Genomic DNA, 17,202 nt, shown 5'->3' on the forward strand with positions numbered 1-17,202 from the left:
CTGCCCATTGTGTTGGATTGTCAATGCAACCCTCTTCTCCCACTCTTCACACACTGATAGCAACACCGCAGGAGAAATGCCAGCACAGGCATCCAGTATCCGTAGTTTCAGGTGCTGCACATCTCGTATCTTCACATCATAGGCAATTGCCTTCAGATGACCCCAAAGATAAAAGTCTAAGGTGGTCAGATCGGGAGACCTTGGGGGCCATTCAACTGGCCCACGATGACCAATCTACTTTCCAGGAAACTGTTCATCTAGGAATGCTTGGACCTGCACCCATAATGTGGTGGTGCACCATCTTGCTGGAAAAACTCAGGGAACGTGCCAGCTTCAGTGCATAAAGAGGGAAACACATCATCATGTAGCCATTTCAAATATCCAGAGGCCTTGAGGTTTCCATTGATGAAGAATGGACCCACTATCGTTGTGCCCCATATACCACACCAAACCATCACTTTTGTTGTTCCAACAGTCTTGGAGGGATCCATCCAATGTGGGTTAGTGTCAGACCAATAGCGGTGGTTTTGTTTGTTAACTTCACCGTTCACATAAAAGTTTGCCTCACTGAACAAAATCTTCTGCGTGAACTGAGGGTCCTGTTCCAATTTTTTTTTGCCCATTCTGCAAATTCTGTGCGCTGATCTGGGTCATCCTCATTGAGATGCTGCAGCAGCTGGAGTTTGTAAGGGTGCCAAATGTGAGTAGCTAATATTCGCCGAAGGGATGTTCGACTAATGCCACTCTCCAGTGACATGCGGCGAGTGCTACGCTGTGGGCTCTTGAGGAATGAAGCTAGGACAGCCACTGATGTTTCTTCATTAGTGAGAGTTTTCTTGCGTCCACATTTTGGCAAATCCAACACTGAACCAGTTTCACGAAACTTAGCAAGCAGTTTGCTGACTGTAGCATGGGAGATGGGTGGTCTCGTAGGGTGTCTTGCATTGAAATCTGCTGCAAAATGGAAAAATGTGAGTCATGTGGACTGGTGCTTTTCTCACTTTTGTCACTGAAAGGACTTTCTGCTATTGTCTTCATTCAAGTTTCTTCTTGTTTTTTCTCTGTGTGTAAATGTTAGATTTACACACAGAGAAAAAACAACATTGAATGCACAACTGGAGGAGCTCCAACAACCAGTCTTCTGATTAGTGGATGACCAGAGCCACAATCACCCTAGAAATCAGAGTGAGGTATTTAATTGGCTTGTGATAGCAGCAACAAAACCAAAGATATTTTGCTTGTAGAGACAGAGTGTTACGGCCGGGACCGTTTCAGACGAGTGACAGGACTCAAACGCAAGACGCCGAACAGCTCGTAAATGTATTTTAAGAATAATGTTTAATGTGCACACAAAATATTCATAAACAAAAGGTGAGCGTAGACGTTAACTAAATAATGATCTGGTCCGGGTCCGGGGATTGGACTGGAAAGCAAGTCACAAAAGGTCCAGGAAAAGGTCGGGGTCACTGTAACAGAATGCAAATGTTCAAAACATAGATAAGGAGGCATATGAATATGTTGTTTGGCTCAGAATCCTCCTTCGTACTGTGTACTTGCCAACGGAGGTCGGAGATGACATGGAGGGGGAGTAATCCGGGTGTGTAAATCCAAAAACTCCTGGCGTGGAGGCAGAGAGGCAGGTAGGTAGTTTTGGTGGTAGCCTGAGGGACTGCCAGAAGGTCCAGCATCCAAGTAGAAGCTCTTCGCCAGGGGTTTAACAGTTAGGTGTAGCTGAAAAAGGGAGGCGCACAAAAAACAAACATACAGTGAAGCAAAGGTGATTCACAAAAAAACACGTAAGGAAATTATGGTGGTGGCCTGCACTGACTGATGTTTAGCAGAGAATCTGGCGAAGAGAGATTGAGAACGCTGGCCTTATGAGTCCCCCGGCTAATTACCCACAGATGTCAACGATCAGCAAAAACACTGAGGCCCCTCCCAGGGAGACACACTGGCACACACCCGGACCATGACACAGAGGACAGAAGAAAGCAGAGGGGGGGCTTCACATATCACATATCTCTGGTTCAGGTTTCTTGAATCCTTGTTTTATGTATCACAGGAGGAAGTATCTTTGGAAGACGATTTGAGATATCATGTCCTTGGGTGACATGGTAACTTTGCAGTCTACCTTTAAAACAGCTGAAGGTGTGGATATGGAGAGGGAGGTCTGGTCATTCTTCTTACTCAGCTGCCCATATGACCCAGAGTCAGACAAGTGTCAGAAGACGTCTTAAATGTCCTGTCAAAACCAAATGCTGTGTGTCCTTTGGCTCTGTATGAAGAATATTTGATTTAATAAAATATATTATAGTCTTTTTAAACTAGCTGACAGTTGCTAAAAACTTCTGATATATGTATATGTACAGTATTAGTACACTAAACAAAAATATAAACGCAACACTTTTGTTTTTGCTCCCATTCCCCATGGGATGGACGTAGAGACCTAAAATTCATTCCAGATACACAATATAACCATCCCTCCCAAACAGTGGTCACAAATCAGTCCAAATGTGTGGTAGTGGGCACATCTGCTATATTGAGATAATCCATCCCACCTCACAGGTGTGCCACATCAGGATGCTGATCTGACATCATGAGTAGTGCACAGGTGTACCTCAGACTGCCCACAACAAAAGGCCACCCTGGAATGTGCAGTTTTGTCTCACAGCAAAATGCCACAGATGCCACAAGCAATGAGGGAGCGTGCAATTGGCATGCTGACAGCAGGAATGTCAACCAGATCTGTCGCCCGTGCATTGAATGTTCATTTCTCAACCATAAGCCGTCTCCACAGGCGTTTCAGAGAATATGGCAGCACATCCAACCGGCCTCACAACCGCAGACCTCGTGTAACCACACCAGCCCAGGACCTCCACATCCAGCAGGTTCACCTCCAAGATCGTCTGAGACCAGCCACCCAGACAGCTGCTGGAACAATTGGTTTGCACAACCAAACAATTTCTGCACAAACTGTCAGAAACCGTCTCAGGGACGCTCAACTGCATGCCCGTCGTCCTCATCGGGGTCTTGACCTGACTCCAGCTCGTCGCCGTAACAGACTTGTGTGGGCAAATGCTCACATTCGATGGCGTCTGGCACGTTGGAGAGGTGTGCGCTTCACGGATGAATCATGGTTCACATTGTTCAGGGCAGATGGCAGCTGAGAATGTCCCAGTTCTTGCATGGCCAGCATACTCACCGGACATGTCACCCATTGAGCATGTTCGGGATGTGCTTGACCGGCGTATACGACAGCGTGTACCAGTTCCCACGAATATCCAACAACCTCGCACAGCCATTGAAGTGGAGTGGACCAACATTCCACAGGCCACAATTGACAATCTGATAGACTCCATGCGACGATGTGTTGCACTGCATGAGGCAAATGGTGGTCACACCAGATACTGACCGGTTCTGGGTCCCCAGACCCCCAATAGCGCAAAAAACTGCACATTCCAGGGTGGCCTTTTGTTGTGGGCAGTCTGAGGTACACCTGTGCACTACTCATGATGTCAGATCAGCATCCTGATGTGGCACACCTGTGAGGTGGGATGGATTATCTCAATATAGCAGATGTGCCCACTACCACACATTTGGACTGATTTGTGACCACTGTTTGGGAGGGATGGTTATATTGTGTATCTGGAATGAATTTTAGGTCTCTACGTCCATCCCATGGGGAATGGGAGCAAAAACAAAAGTGTTGCGTTTATATTTTTGTTGAGTGTATGTATTAGCTGACTGAGGACGGTTCTCTCTGTATGTGCTCTCGCAGCTCCTCAGATTAGACGTCTGAGACAGCTGAGCTGATTCAGATTCAGACGCTTTTTAATCTAGCTTTCGGTCTCTACTGTTTGCTGTGTATTCTCTCTCATCTTATATTGTGGTGTCTTCATTACTCTCTATTTTCATTTCTATTTTACTATTATGTCCTCCCTTTTTTGCACAGTGGTGTCAGATACAAACCAAACACTTCTAATCCCTCTCAGTTCCTCACATTTCATCTCACATCAGCAATGTTTTTATTTTTAGCTCCTTAAAATTGTGTCACAAGGGAGATGAAAGCAAAGATGAAATGGGAGAGATGGTTTTGAAAATAAACCAGTGAGGGGGAAAAGAGAGTAAGTGAAAGAGGCAAAGGAGAATGGATGAAAGGATGTAGAAAGGAGTGAAAGATGGATGAATGAGTGAAGATTAGAAAAAAGGAAGCGATTAAGCCCAAGATTTGTCAGAAGGGACCACAAGAAGATTTTAGATGAAGAATAAATTCAGGCCTGTTGTGGCAAAGGTTGAAAGACCAGACAGGAAGAGATGAGTCATTTTCCCCCGCAGCTCCTTAAATGGAGGGGCTCAGAGGTCTAGAGATGGTGCGTGAGCTGATGGGAGGGCGATGAAGAATGAGTTTTGTAATCACTGCTAAACATGGGAAACAGTGAAGGACTATGAATGTTATGTGGGTCTCTGAGCTGGTAAGCAGATAGTGTCACTCACTAAACATGTGTTGTGTTAAAAGGATCCTAGAGGCCAAATACTCTGATTTTTCTTTTGCTCTTCACTTTTTAAGTGTGTGAGGTAGCAAAACGTAAGCAGCAAGTGATAGGAAGAAAGCATCAGCAGACTGTTGGAGTTTCTTTTAAGGGTCCTTTATTTTTCTGGCGTCACCTTTCAACATTTGTTTCACAAAACATAAGAGCCTGCCAGTTAAAATCTCATCTGCTTTATACATAATTCTGCCCACAGCTGAAACTCATTAATCTCTACCATTGAGAATAGAGGGTAGACTAAATAACACAGTCTAGACAAAGAAACAGGAATAAAATCATTCTTCCACTTAAACTCATTCACCCAACTAAACGAAAAGTCAATCTCTTCACAAAATCCCACTCATGAGGTTATTTTAAAGGAAGTAAACAATTTTACAGACCTTCATTTGGTTACACCCAACTGACATGATCAATGACATAATATCCTATATAAACAGGAAGTACTGGGGCAGCCCTTCCCACATACCTGTTTCACATATAGGACCTGCACAAAGTAACACACAATGGTAAGTATAACCAAACTACATAAAACAAACCAATGATTTGTGACATTAGGCTTTAAGAAGATTTGCACTACTGTAATGAATGTAACCAATGCTACCACAAACACACCCGGGATCATATGCAGAGCCAAGGTTACATGTGCAGTGTCTACATTAACCCTTTAAAGCCGGTCAGAGCAGCACGCTCTGTTTTGCGTAACTATTTTTAAATCCCGGTAGCTCTGCAACCACATAAGCTAGCGCAATAATTTGTTTTGCATATGAAACCGGAGGAGTTGTACTTACATCTGATGCCATCAGCTTGTCCTCGGTCACAGTTTCCTTCCACATATAGCTTTGCAAAAACTGCATAAAAAGCGCTTGCAGCGACAAAAACATAATATTCCAGAAACACGCTTTGCCGATCCGATCAGCTGTTCGTAACACTTCCTACATCCATCAGCGCGAACTTTCGCATGTCCGCCATGACCTGCCCGAAACCGGAAGTGACGTCATTTTCGCGGAAATGTAGTTTTTTAAGGGTCAGGTTTCCTAAATGGGGAAAATGGTATGTGAGCACAGTTCTCATAGATAGTTAGTTTTAACTATATTTCTAAACACAGGCACCGTCTCTTCATTTCAATATCAAGTACAAATAAAGACATGATCATTTTCAGCATTAAATATTGGCACAATTAGCAGTAAATTCCCTTTTCACAAGAAGAAACTTGTGGCAAAACCAGGCTCAGGGAGAGGCAGCCATCTGCTGTGACCGGTTGGAGGTGAGAGGAAAGAGAACCGAGAAACAAAGGATAAAAGACAAACTATAGGAGAACGAGCCCAGGGTTAATTATTGCTAATGATTTAATACAGTAGTGAATCAACACAGAGTGAAAAGAGGTAACTGAAGAAGAAACACTCAGTGCATCATGGGAAGTCCCCCCAACAGACACTTCCTAATGCAGCATTACAGGATGAGTTCAGTTACCTGATAAAGCCCTGAATATAAGCTTTAACAGAAAGAAGCCTAAAAGTAGAGAGAGAGTATCTCCAGACTGGGAGCTGGCTTCATAGTAGAGGGGCTGGTAGCTGAAGGCTCTACCTCCCATTATACTGAAAACTCTGGGAACCTGCAATCTCACCCTGCAGCCTTAGAGTAAAGTACTGTGTTAAGATAATAAGGTACTAAAAGGTCTTTAAGGATGGGGGTATGATAGTTCAAGATTTTAAATACGAGAAGGACTAATTCTGAATTTAATTGCGAGCAAATAAAGAAAAAGGTAATATCAGGGAAATCTAGTCTGTCATCCTGTCCCAGTTAGTACTCTGACTGATACTGAGGGCTTTTCAGGGAGCTTTGAAAGTGACCACATGGAAATGAAAAATAGTCCAGCCTAGAAGTAATAAACGCATGAACAAGCTTTTCAGTATCACAATTTTTAGCAGTGTGAATGAAGTCCATCCTTCTCATGTGTTTAATGTGCACACTGAAGGACGACTAAAAATGACTCCAAGATTCCTCAGTGTTGCTGGGAGCCAAGGCAATGCTATCTCAAATAAGTGTCTGGTTAGACATAATGAGTAAATAAAGATAGGTATCATCTGCATAGCAAAGTGTTTATTAATATTATTACATAAGGGAATAATTTATAATGTTAAATAAAGATCTGGTCTCAGCACAGAACCCTGTGGAACTGCAATCTGTTGCCACGAATGTAGCAGAGGCAGAATCCACACATCAAGCACAGCTCTCGCAGCCACAGACTGGGCCATATCCAAATGGGGCTAATTTATAATTCATACGTGTATAAACTAGTTCATCTCATTAATGAACAGCATTCTACAATGCACAGTCAAATTTGCCCCTCAAAAAATGAGGAAGCAATAATTATACTAACAAAACAGTATGGTATGAGCTCGGCTTTGAAATTGCGGCAGTTCAGAAATGAGAGAAGTGTAAATAAGAACCATGTCTTGATAACTAATCCTTAAGTGGAGCGCAGGATTTATCCAAAAGTTTGCTTTATTACAAACTGTTCCTCCATATTAACCTGAAATCTATGTGTAACAACTGGCAAGTAAGATAGTAATATAACGTTTATTTAGTGCTTTTTAAGACAAGAACATGTCACAATGTGCTTTACAAAGGTATTAAAAAACATGGTCACATAAACCTGAATCAAGTAAAACATCACAAAATCCAGAAACATTACCCAAATGTCTGAATAGATGCGTTTTCAGCGGATTTTTAAAGGATTTGAGTAAAATTAAGATTCTAGAAGATTAAGAAAGTCAGAAGCAATGGAGCACGAATCATTAACATGAAGATTAAAGCAGCCGCCTGGAATGTCTCTTTAGGGAAACTCGACTTGCACATAAGGACATGTACAACATTATAATGAAGCTATTTCTAAATCTGCTTTCTACACTACTGTTCTTCAGTCTGCTGAAGGAGACACTTGTACTTTGTTCTCTGCATCATGCCATATTGTCAAACCTCCAGGTACCTTTACCATAAATCTCTCCATAAACTTCCATTAGTTTGGAATTCAGCTTCTGTTATTATATCCTGACCCAGATGTCTGAATGTATAACGCCTTTTCTTAAACTGCTCCACTGGCTTCCAGTTTATGTATCAATTTCAAGTTCCTCATTGTCACTTTTAAAGCCCTTCGTAACCTTGCTCCTCCATCTGATCCATCTTATCTGATCTTCTCCGTACGCACTCACCCTCCAGTCCACTCTGCTCCTCTTCACCTTCGCTTTTACCCGTTCCATCTGCTCATCTGACTGCCATGGGACCTTTGCATGCACTTCCACCAGATCGTTGGACTATAAAGTCTCTTTCTTTTAAATCACGTCTCAAAACCCATCTGTTCGGAATTTATTCTCTTCATTAGTCTATTAGTTTTATAGTTGTTATTTTATTTGTTTACTTTATTTAATTGTGTATATGTTCTTATTTTTGCTGTACTAATATAAGGTGACCTTGAGGGTCTTTAAATGTGCCTATAAATAAAATGTATTATTATTATTATTCTAAATGTTAAATGGACTTATTTTGTTTTAACGATTTTTGACTTGAGCACTCAGCTTGCCTCATTCACCCATTAATACAAGCACTTTTATTTAAGCCCACAACTCAGGGTTCAGTATGTTTCCAAGGACACTATGGGATGCAGACTGGTGCAGCCAAGTATTGAACCAACAAACTTAACTCTACTTACTGAGCTATAGCCATCCCAAGCAGCATGCCACAACATTGTGAGGCAAAAAAAGAAATTTGTGATACTTGTGCTAAGAATTGGTGAGTGATATCAGTGATATGTCTTGCTTCAGGACTCTCCTCCACCTTCCTGCCTATGCACCCTTAAGTTCTGTTCTGCTTCAATAAAATTCCAGTATAACTGCTAAATAAAAAGAGAGCCACTGTTGTAGCACAGAAAACTCTGACACTAAGCTAGACATAAACTATCTAGCGCATTAATCTACCTTGGTAACACCCGGGGATCCCTTTAAAAATAATAGAAGAAAAAAGTGAAAGACTAACACACAGATGAAAGAGCAACGAATGAGATAGGGAGAAGAGGGACAGAGCTCTGATTGCAGGTAATTGCTGTTCACATCCAGGGCAGGTCTAATCACTTTGAGGCTGTGTGTGTGTGTGTGTGTGTGTGTGTGTGTGTGTGTGTGTGTGTGTGTGTGTGTGTGTGTGTGTGTGTGTGTGTGTGTGTGTGTGTGTGTGTGTGACTATGCTAATTTTCCCCAGCATCTGGGTATAACCCTGAGCTCAGTGGAGCAGTAGCTTGCTCCTGTTTTAGCCTTGGTTTATAATTAGTGTCCAAAACCTCTTGCTCTTCCATGTCTTTGAATCAGAGAGGGAGGGTTTTTAAACTTAATTTGACTTTTTCAACATAACACTGAAAGGAGAAACGGGGAACAACAACAATGTATAAAATATGCTATTTGAGGAAGTTTATTTTCTTTAGGTACAATGACAGTTGCTGAGCCATAGTGTCAGTCTTGCCACCAAGTCTTGGAGGAGGTGAAGTGAGGACGCCAGTGAGGCCCTGCAGGACTACATTCACACCACACTGAGACATGCTCTGTGTCCTCATGGGATGACATCACTCTGGATCACAAGGTCACTGGTCGCCCTCCTCAATGAAAAATCTTCAGGCCTGGGAAAATGGATGAGTTGAGAAGTATACAGTGTGAACTGAAGGCTTGGCTTAGTGTAAAGATACGAAGTGGCTGAGACCAATCTCCAGCTGAACATCAAACATAGATGAGGATTACGCTGATTGATCGCCAAACTCAAAGACATCAGCACTAGCAAATGGGCTGGATAAAGCCACTGAGCTGAATTTGTTTTTCAGCAGGTTCAGCACTGGGCCCTTTTTGAACCTCCTCACACAACACAATCTCAACACCTCAGCCATCAAACAAACCAACAGTACATGTCCCTTCATACGTGTTGGGCTCGGGTAAGCACCCCACCCACATCCTCCTTTCAGATTCACCTTTCTTGACACGTGACTGTGACGGCTGGCCAGGTGAGGAGGCAGCTGATGGAACTACACCCAGGCAAAGCTGCAGACCCTGATTCCATCAGTCCTTCGCTGCCTAGCTGTCTGGCATCCTGATGCAAGGTTAATGTGAAGGAAGTCAGGCGCAGGTTAAAGTCCAAAAGATAAGATAAGATAAGATAAGATAAGATAAGATAACTTTTATTAGTCCCACACGTGGGAAATTTGTTTTGTCACGGCAGGAAGTGGACAGTGCAAAAGTTATGAAGCAAAAATTAGAATACAATAAGAATAAATACAGTACACAACTGTACAGAATAGAATAAAATAAAATACTATATACAGTAGAATAAAATATACAATAAGATAAAAATAGTTGTATATAGCATTTGTATTCTGAGTAAAAATATAACGATGCCAGAAAAGTATTGCACTTAGTGTTATTGCACATGTGTGGATGTGTGTGTTTGATCAGTTAAAGTCTTTATTATGGAGTCTGACAGCAGTGGGGAGGGAAGACCTGCGAAATCTCTCCGTCCCACACCGTGGGTGCCGCAGTCTCCCACTGAAGGAGCTGCTCAGTGCTGTCACAGTCTGCTGCATGGGGTGGGAGATGTTGTCCAACAGGGATGACAGCTTAGCCGCCGTTCTCCTGTCACTCACCACCTCCACTGGGTCCAGAGGGCATCCTAGAACAGAGCTGGCCCTTCGGATCAAAGGGGGGGACTTTTATCTTTAGCCAAAAAAACAAACTTGGTTAAATTATACAAAAATCAAAATCTTGGGCCCATAAAAGAGGTCAAAGTATAACAGAACTCTACTCAAAAGTTGGCAACAAACAATACTACTAACTCAAAGACCTTCCTAAATGAGGGGAAATAGCAGCTGATCATCCCACAAAGAGACATAAAGTGGTAGAACACACAACAACCTAAATCAAACCCCCACGATCCCGATTCATGACATGACCCAATTTGCAGGTCTCCATATAGGCTTGCTTTGCCCCTTTTTCATCTCTTAGCTCATCAACCAAGGAAACAAAAAAAGATTCAATCATGCGCATAACAGCGTAAACTAAAATGTATGCACTTATTTTAGAATACAGTATTATGTGATCGTGTAAGTAAATTAATTCTAAACCAAAACCAACTCTTTATTGTAAATTAAATCCTACATTTAAAGAAAGAAAACTATGTGTAGTGTTTAGTGTTATGTATAAGTCTATTGTAACACTGATATTACCACTGTGTGTGGTTGTAACTGCATCACAGTTAGGTACCAGTGCTGTGGAAGACTGTCATGGTTAGTGACATCAAAGAAAGCCACCCCTTCAGACCAGTTGATGTCTGAAGGTGCTGGAGAGACTGATTCTTACCTGACTTAGCTTACAGGCAAAACATGTTCTCAACCACTTTCAGTTAACTTACCAGCTTACAGGGTGAGTTCAGGGTGAAAGTGTACATTAACCCTTCTGTGACAAATTAAACCAAATGTCTCCCTCAAATGAGCTGGAACAGGAGAGTTCACTGGAAATAAAGTTAGGTTGAAACCAAGCACACCATTGTTTCCCTTGTGACATTACCAATAAGTTTGATGTGTCACATGGCCTAAACAAAAGTTGTATCCAAGCTGGCCGACTCCTAAATGGCCACCATGGTCACCGCCCATCTTGAGGAGTTTGCCCCCTCACATATACTAATGTGCCACAAACAGGACTTTAATATCACCAACCATCCCCATGTTATTACGGAGTATCCATATAAATGGCCCACCCTGTAAAGAACAGTATGTGTGACTGCTGTGTGCAGCACCTCTTCAGATTTGGTTAAAATAATACTACTCTAAGGCAACCTGCCAACATTTGATGCATTCTTAATTTTAAAATTCAGAATCTATTAGCAATCACTATGCAAAAAGAAACTTAATTTCCATTATAATTTAGTAGATACTCTATAAAGCTACGTGCTTATTAAACTAATTAAATCACAGAGGAAGATTTCTAGTGGCCTATTCCTTAACTGATAATTCCATTTATCACCCTGAAACAGAGGAGTGAGTTAATGTTTTCCACATGGTCCCCCAGAAATGCAGTATGGTGAAAATTAACACAGCGCAGTTCACTTGATTTGAGGCTGTCACATGAAAATTAGACAGGTTAATTGCTTGTTCTCTAGAGGAATCACAGCTGGTGCTTTTGGAGGGAAAAGGCTTTTAATAAGTAAAGAAAAGCCACAACTGACTTACCTGTAGGGTTTCTTTTACTCATCGTGTTGGGGGTGAATGAGGACCCAAATGCAGATTCACAGGGAGGCTAATATTTCCAAACACCTGGGACAACATCTCTGGAAGTGGCCCAATCCTGAGGCCTGTAAAGGATAGGTCAGGGGGTCGACTCGAAGAAGAACCTCGGCTAAGGGATAGATCTGGTGGCCAGCCTGAAGACCAATAGAGGAGATGGTTAAGGGGGCCAGCGTGGAGTACCACAGAGGAAATGGGCCTCTTCTGGGGGCCACCCAGAAGACCAGCAGCAGAGGGGGAGCAGTCCTGCCAAGGAGGTAGTCGGCATCGCCGAAGAAGGGGGCCTGCAGGGGGTGTGGGAGGAGACCCGTGTCAAAGGAGATGGGACATTTCAGGGGGCTAGGCTGACAGCTAGCATTGGTCTAGGAGTCAAGACCCCTGAGGAAGGGGCCAGCAGTGCAGCCCCTTGGTGGGCTGGCCTCGACACTGGCAGAGGAGTCCTTTAGGGGGCTGAGTTTAATTCAATTTCAATGTAATTTTATTTATATAGTGCCAAATCACAAAAACAGTTGCCTCAAGGCAAGTTGAAGAGTAATAGGACAGCCTGGACTCGAAGTCTACAGGTCAGGAACTACAAGCAGCTCAGTTTTCACTTGCCCAGGAAGTTAAACTTGAGCTAAGACTCAAGCGGTTCTGGATGTTCTCTGCAGGCTCAGGACCCAGTTGTTCAAACTTTAAAATGGCAGATGAAAGAGTTCTGAACATAAATCCAAATACCAAGCCACAAGGAGTACGGAAGTACAAGAAATAAAATCCAAGATTATAGGAAACAATGCAATGAAACAGACAGGTACAACATGACAAAGGACTCAATAAACCAAGGTTTTAAAAACACACAAACACACCGAGGCTAATGAGAAATGAGACTATAATCTAAACAATAAGCAAACTGAGAATCAAACTGAAGATCTTTAATAATAAACAGACCTTGAAAGACGAAAAACACAAAACACTGGGTTAAAGATCCAGGGCCGTGACAAGGATTGTAAAAGTCATGAACAAACCCACCCGATCAGATTATATCACAGCTGGTCTGACAAACTTCCATCCATCCATTTTCTGCTGCTTATTCTGGGCTGGGTCGTGGGGGCAGCAGCCTAAGCAGCTGGACGAAAAAGCTATAAAATTCAGTGCACTTAAAACAACAGCAAAAGATTTTAATTTCTTAAATCTTTTCTCTTGCATTTTAGGGAACATCTCTCTCGCACGTGCTCTTCCTCTTATTATAATTACAACAGTTAATTACAACTTCCCAGCTACAGAAGTGAGCGCTGCTCATTAAGCTAATGACTCCACCCTTCATGGGATCACTCTGTGGGAAAGATGCATACATTTATTTGCCACTGGCAGCATAACAATGCAGATACCATAGATTACTGTAGGCACTCAAATCCTCGAAAACCCATTTGCTTCACCAAAGGCTCCAAGCCAGCTTGAAGACAGGTGGACCTGACACAACTACAGTGATGCACACGTCCCAGGCAAGCCCTGTGGATTCTAGCTGTTTCTGCTCTGTGTTGAATCATTATATCTAACAAACCCTGTTTAAGCTTTTTATGACCTTTATGTGGAATAAAATTCTATGGCACAACATTATTTGAAACGGTGATTGTTATTTGCTCAGAGACCAGTCACAATGTTTTGTTTGGGAACTTGAAGGGTGTATGAAACATTGTTGCTTTAAAGCACAAATTCAGAGTGAAATATGTCTGTGAAGGTTCTCAGTCATCCAGGTCATCGTGAACTGAAGAAGCTTCTCATCCGAGAAGCTTCTTCAGTTCTAAGGTCAAATGGTGGAGAGTCCCAGATATAAACCTAGTGGGAGTTTCCCCCCACAGAGGGAGAAAAGGACCCCCTGATGATCCTCTACCTAATCACATGAGCCAAAGCGTGAAAGCGGGTGTGGGTCCCAATCAGCCAGGGTTTCGGGCGAGCTCATTGTGAAACCTGGCCCCACCTTATCATGCGATTTCCTGAGGTCAGATGGCCCAGGATGTGAGTGGCCGTTAAGGCGTCTGGGAAGGGATCTCAAAACTGGATTATAGATGTACAGCATACAAAACTCCTAAACACGAACTTAACAATGTGGTGTATGCTGTACAGTGCAGCGAGGAATGCCCAGACCTCTACATTGGAGAGACCAAACAGCCACTTCACAAGCGCATGGCACAACACAGAAGAGCCACCTCCACAGGACAAGACTCAGCAGTCCATCTGCATCTTAAGGTCAAAGGTCACTCTTTCGAGGATGCCAACGTTCACAGTTTGGACAGAGAGGACAGATGGTTTGAAAGAGGAGTGAAAGAAGCATCTATGTCCACTGTGAGCGACCATCTTTGAACAGAGGCGGGGTTTACGACACCAACGCCATCTATAATCCAGTTTTGAGATCCCTCCCCAGACGCCTTAACGCCCACTCACATCCTGGGCCATCTGACCTCAGGAAATCACATGATAGGGCGGGACTAGGTTTCATAATGAGCTCACCCGAAACCCTGGCTGATTGGGACCCACGCCCGCTTTCACGCTTTGGCTCATGTGATTAGGTAGAGGATCATCAGGGGGTCCTTTTCTCCCTCTGTGGGGGGAAACTCCCACTAGGTTTATATCTGGGACTCTCCACCATTTGACCTTAGAACTGAAGAAGCTTCTCGGATGAGAGGTGAAACGTCTTCAAGCAACTTAAAGAAGTCCAGACGCTTCGGCTGCCTCGTGGCGGATATAATATTTTTTTAAACAAATTACCCCACAGTATTGCTTAATCAAGAAAACTGGTGATTAAAAGCCATGTTTGGGCACATGGGCGGCTGTATACACACTCACTCATACACACACACACAAATGCTTGGATATTTACATATGCACATATTCCTTTACATGCATTCAGTGGAGCTCTCCTTAATAGTCCAGCTCTCAAGTCCCCAACTGCGATAAGTGAATTTTAATTAAGAGAATATTGAGAGTTGTAATAAATTATTTTAATAACCAGCAAATGACTTTGCTTTTCTGCAGAGACTGGTTTCACTAGTGGATCAAGAGCTAGTGTGTACAGTGGCTGTCAATGCCAAATTACACAAATCACTTCATTTCTGCTGTTAGTCACTCATCTGTGGTCATTTATGGACTGGCCTTTTTATTAAATGTTATTTTTAACTGTTGTTTAGTACATAAGTGAATATAATTAAGTATTTATCCAATGCATGCATTTGTCTGTGTGTGTGTGTGTGTGTGTGTGTGTGTGTGTGTGTGTGTGTGTGTGTGTGTGTGTGTGTGTGTGTGTGTGTGTGTGTGTGTGTGTGTGTGTGCCAGCTTAACTAAGCAGCAGATTGCAGAGATTTGCAGCCAGCTGGTCCGGCTGTGTTCCTATCCGTTTCCCCTGCCAACACAGAGACACAAACACACACATGCAATTTCACACAACAGGAAGTCATCGTCAAACCAATCACAAACCTCAACCACAACCAAGATCCCTGCCCTTCCCTGCAGGGATCTTGGTTGCTGACTAATGGCTATGGCTAATGATGCTCGTGATCACTGTAAATAAAGACATATGTTTCGTGGCTGAGAACACGCCTACTCAAAGCTTTCTGTCATTAAGGCAGGCTCATTCACATGCTGGGGATGATGCACTGTGTTGTAGTATTTTTGTTTTGTACTTTCAGGTTTGGCAAGAGTGAATTTAGTAAAGCAGCCACACTCAGAATGAAATCATGATCCTCCTATTTGTTCTGGGGGATCATTTGAACACAGTCAGGGGGGCAAGTAAAGCACAACTACACACACAAAGAAATGTTTTAACTCAACTCTTAGCTATTAGCTGCAATATTGCAACTACATACAATTATACTTGTTTCTATATTTTCTTGACAGGATTAGGATTTTGGATATTTAGTGCCTGGGTGAATTCTGGGCTCTTTGTTATGGTCCTTGAGCTACTGCAGCACAATTGTTGCTTATGTGCCACATTATAGTGTAAAGGCTGCTGCTATTGGGGAATTCCCTTGATTGAGGGCCTGTGCCTGGCCTACAACAGTGGTTAGGTGAGCTGTACATGTCAAAGTAACATTCAATAAAGACGTGTGCTTTTTCTAAAGAAGCTTGACCACAACTCCATCTTATAGGAGTAATGTTGTACAAGCCACAGTAGTACCAATGTTGTTGTAAATACACAGAAACTTTCTATCTTTACTGAACAGAGGAAATTTATAGCACTCAAAGTGCCTTAACATTAGAGAACAGTAGTAGCATATCAGCTGCTTATTATAAACTGTCCTTGTTTAAGAGTAAAAGATGGGAGGCATTGTATTTTTGCGCATTAATTCTTTTGCTTCAGTTATTGTTTCTGTGGTATTCGTATCCTATTTTTACACCTTTTAAATTGTTAAGCTTTTGTTTTTTTTATACACGGGTACCAATGCCACTTTGAAAACAGAGGAAAAATTGACATTCCAACTGTATTTGAGTTAATATGTTAATTTTTAATACTTTATTTTAAATGTGCTTGACCACAGCACATAAGGTTGAATTCTACTAGAACCAAATGTTTCTGATTTAGGGCAGAAAATGTGTTTTCATGTGGACATGAATTATGAATGACAGTCATGCACATTTGCCAATAAAACAATCAGTGACAATACTCTTGGCAACAAACTTTATGATGGAAAAGGCTAGTTTAATAGAGGAATAGATACATAACTCAAGCTGCTTGATTCTGTTCATCTGGACGTAGCGTTTTCAGTGGGAGAAACGTTTCGTCACTCATCCAGGTGACTTCTTCAGTCTCAGCTGACTGCAGGTTTCCCAAATCTTATAAACAGTACATTTGCACGATGACTGAAACCAGCACCAGTGAATGAACAATGGGCTGGGAGGTCAAAATGTTACATCCAGATGAACATAGTCAACCTTTTGGGATTTACTTACCTGGATGATTGAGCATGCATCAAACAACGGGAGAGAGAGCTCCAGAAGAGGGTCTTGGGATAGGTGGTGAGACACCTTTGTTGTATGCAAATACAGGACAGGTCACTACACCAATCTTCAATCTGCTGTTCATGTCAAATTCTTTATTTTCCCAAAAGGGAAATTAGTTTAGCAGCCGGATAAAGGTAAACAAAAAAGTAAACAAAACAATAATATAAAACGACAATAATAGTAATAGAAAATCCCCAGACGGTTATATGCTATTTAGGAGACAGGATGCAGTAGGGATAAAAGATACCTGGAGTCTTTTGGTCTTCCTCACAGGTACTCTAAAACGACGGCAACTAAAGGCAACAGCTCAAACTCACTGTGAAGTGGATGGTTCAAACAATTAACAATAGAATGAACCTTTATAAGCACATT

At 42.4% G+C, this 17,202-nt stretch overlaps 1 protein-coding gene and 1 long non-coding RNA gene across 9 annotated transcripts in view; one reads left to right on the forward strand and one right to left on the reverse strand.

Moving 5' to 3' along the window:
• dmd (dystrophin) overlaps positions 1–17,202 on the forward strand; it is a 287,948-nt gene that overhangs the window by 7,231 nt on the left and 263,515 nt on the right. The window lies entirely within an intron of this gene.
• On the reverse strand, positions 1,322–2,393 carry LOC113016382 (uncharacterized). Its single transcript, XR_003271225.1, has 2 exons — positions 1,547–2,393; positions 1,322–1,466 (listed from the first exon to the last, which is right to left on the reverse strand). It is a non-coding gene; the product is annotated as an uncharacterized LOC113016382 (long non-coding RNA).

This window comes from Astatotilapia calliptera, chromosome 23, assembly GCF_900246225.1.
Source record: "Astatotilapia calliptera chromosome 23, fAstCal1.2, whole genome shotgun sequence".
NCBI lineage: Eukaryota > Metazoa > Chordata > Actinopteri > Cichliformes > Cichlidae > Astatotilapia > Astatotilapia calliptera.